Below are 3,245 nucleotides of genomic sequence, written 5' to 3'. Positions count from 1 at the left end.
TATCTCTTTGCTCAGATGTCTTTATGCCCGTTTTACAAAAGGAGGCAAAGCCCTCACAATTGTTAAAAGCAAAATTGTAGGGTTCGTTTGTTTAATTATTTTTGCACTATCCTATCCTTATCCAACCCAAAATACACATTTGTTTCCCTATTATGAAAATCCTATTTTATTTTATTCAATTGTTTTTAAACCCTCTAAGTTTGTTAATTTAATAAACACCCCAAAAAAGTTTAAAAATTGACAAAAACACCCCCGCCCACCCACATTTTCCAGATTCCAGCCACCACCGCCAGAAGGTGGTTGGAATCTAGAATAATGGTGCACTACCGGCTGGATTCGGTCGGTAATGCGCTGATCTATCATTTTCCAACCAGATCTAACGGTCAGATCTTTGACTATAGCTAGTCGTCAACGACAGCCAAGATATGATTGTCGTTGACGACCAAACATGGCCAGATTTGGCCTTTTCTAGCCAGATCCATAGTGGACCTGGCTGGAAAAGGTCATCTCGGAGCACGACCGACTAGATCCAACCGGTCGTGCCTCAATACGGCGACTCTGGCCACCCTGTGGTGGTGGTGGCCAGCTACTGGTATTTAATGGATTGGTGGGGGTGTCTTTGTATTTTTTAATGTTTTTATTACAGGGGTGTTTAGTAAATTAACAAACCTATGAGGTGTTTTGTTAATTTTTAAATCTTATCTCGTTATTCTCACCCAACTCTTACTTTTCAAAAATACTATCCAAAATACTAAAACAAACGGACCCGTATTCATCAAAGGTCCTTATTCCTTGGAAAAACGCAGTGGCAATCTTCACAACCTCATCGGGTGGCTTGCAGTATATCGAATTACTATTTAAAATATATAATGAGTGGCCATCGAGAAAGCAATTTAGGCATGTTTTGACGATCCCACTATGTAAGCTTGGTGTGTGCTTACATTTTGGGCATGCGAAAGAAGAGTTACTTTGCTTTGCAGGTGGCAGCAAATGAATGACTATGTTGTCCCCCACATATATTCCTATTATAATCAAGAGAGTTTTCAACGAAAGATAATATAAATACATATACAATATGATTATATATGATTTTCATAGAACAAAATATAAGAATAACAATTTAGAATATATGGAGTCTATGATATACTTACCTACCAAATTATCACGAGTAGTACCACAAAATATAATAAAATTACAATAACTCCACTGAAAATTTTGCCAATTTATCTTAAGAATTCAAATTTATGTTGCTGCAAAACGTTGGCTTAAAATCAAGTTGATATATCATTAAAATTGAAGAAAGCTTAGATCGTGTACGTTATCAACTGTATATATATAATATATACTAGGTTTTTGTTTTGGAAAATGACTTATATTTATATATACTTCCAATTAGATGTAAGTTTAAAAGAGTGTGGAAACTGAAAAATTTACCGTGATGATTGTAGTTTACAAAAAAGGATCTGTCGATAGTGATGTGATCACCCGATTGGAGCTGGCTTGAACTTTGTCCTATCTTAGTAAAATTTTCTTTTAATTTCCAATTTGTGATTAGAGATAAACTGTTTTCTAATTAAACTATTACAAATTTGTAGATAAATGGAGAGAAAATGCAAGGACTATTAGACATTGGAATATAATCTTCTAAGAATATGAATTCATTATAAATGAATTGTTTTATAGTAAATGTTAAACTGTTAAGGAATAAACTTTAATAATTACTCCTGTGAAGTCCTCTGGATTAATCAAAAAAATAAAATAGAAAGAATCAAACAAATTAAACTGTTAGTTTATCGAGGAACGTTTTATATGAATGGTTAGACTAAAAATGTTTAGGAATCACTTTATATTAATTATTTACGTGTTATATATTCCACAGATTGCGCCAATAATTAATGATTTTCTTTTGTGATTTGCTTCTCAATGAATTTTTCTGTTATGAATTAAGCCAAAGATTTTAACCAACCCTCAAATCATATCATAATTAGTATCAAGTCAAGTGTATTAACATCCAACATATATAAAACATTTACATTTTTCCAATATGCTTGATAACCCTTGTGCTTGGGACATCAAGATATGAAGATAATTTACTCAAACCTCATTTAAACGAGACTAGCTATTTCTATGAAGTGCCTAACAAAAGAAAAAGTCAGTCATAGTCCTATTACACAAAACTGAATTTATTGTCTCTTAATTCTCTAGTTAGTACATCCTTTTATTTAAAAAAAAGTTGAGCATGGTTGACAGACATGACATCTTTACTAGAAAGCTTCCACTATAGAGTGAAAACCTTAATCTAAAACCTAAACCCAAAACTTACACGTACACCATCATCACGGCCATGTGGACTAACCATCACTCTACCACCAGATAACACCGCAGAGGGCAAGGCAGCTAATATAGTTGCATTCCTTCTTTGCCCAGATGACTTTTCGCCTGTTTTACAAAAAGATGCAAAGTCTTTACAGTTGTTAAAAGCAAAATTGTAGTCATCAAAGGTCCTTATTCCTTGGAAAAACTCGGTGGCAGTCTTCACAACCTCATCAGGTGGCTTTCAGCCAATTGAAGAATCATAAAAAAATATATAATGAGTGGCCATCCAGAAAGCAATCCAGGCATGTTTTGACGATCCCACCATGTAAGCTTGGTGTGTGCCCACATTTTTGGCATGGGAAAGAAGAGTTACTTTGCTTTGCAAGTGGTAACAAATGAATGACCATGTCATCCCCCACATATATTCTTGTTATAATCAAGAGAGTTCCCGACGAACGAGAATATAAATACATATGCAATATGATTATATATGACTTTTATTGAATTGAATAAAATATAAGAATAACAATTTAGAATATATGGACTTACCTACCAAATTATCAGTAGTACCACAAAATATAATAAGATTACAATAATTCCACTAAAGATTTTGCCAATTTATCTTAAGAATGCAAATTTATGTCACTGCAAAAAGTTGGTGAAAAATCGAGTTGATATATCATTAAAATTGAAGAAAGCTTAGATGGTGTACGTTATCAGCACTATATATAAAATATATACTAGGTTTTTGTTTTGAAAAGTGAATTATATTTTTATTTTTATTTTTATATACTTCCAATTAGATGTAAGTTTAAAAGAGTGTGAACACTGAAAAACTTACCGTGATGATGGTAGATAAACACGATTCTGTTAGTAGTGATCTGATCACCCGGTTGGAGCCCTCGTTGCTGGCTTGAACGTTGTCCCAT

General features: G+C 33.3%; 1 pseudogene; it reads right to left on the bottom strand.

Annotated features, from left to right (window-relative positions):
* Nucleotides 1-2,557: 2,557 nt before the first annotated feature.
* LOC116128976 lies at nucleotides 2,558-3,245 on the bottom strand (annotated as a pseudogene).

This window comes from Pistacia vera, unplaced genomic scaffold (genome assembly GCF_008641045.1).
Source record: "Pistacia vera cultivar Batoury unplaced genomic scaffold, PisVer_v2 Contig206, whole genome shotgun sequence".
NCBI lineage: Eukaryota > Viridiplantae > Streptophyta > Magnoliopsida > Sapindales > Anacardiaceae > Pistacia > Pistacia vera.
Note: the sequence above shows the minus strand (reverse complement) of the source record. Positions and strands in the feature narration are given on the sequence as shown.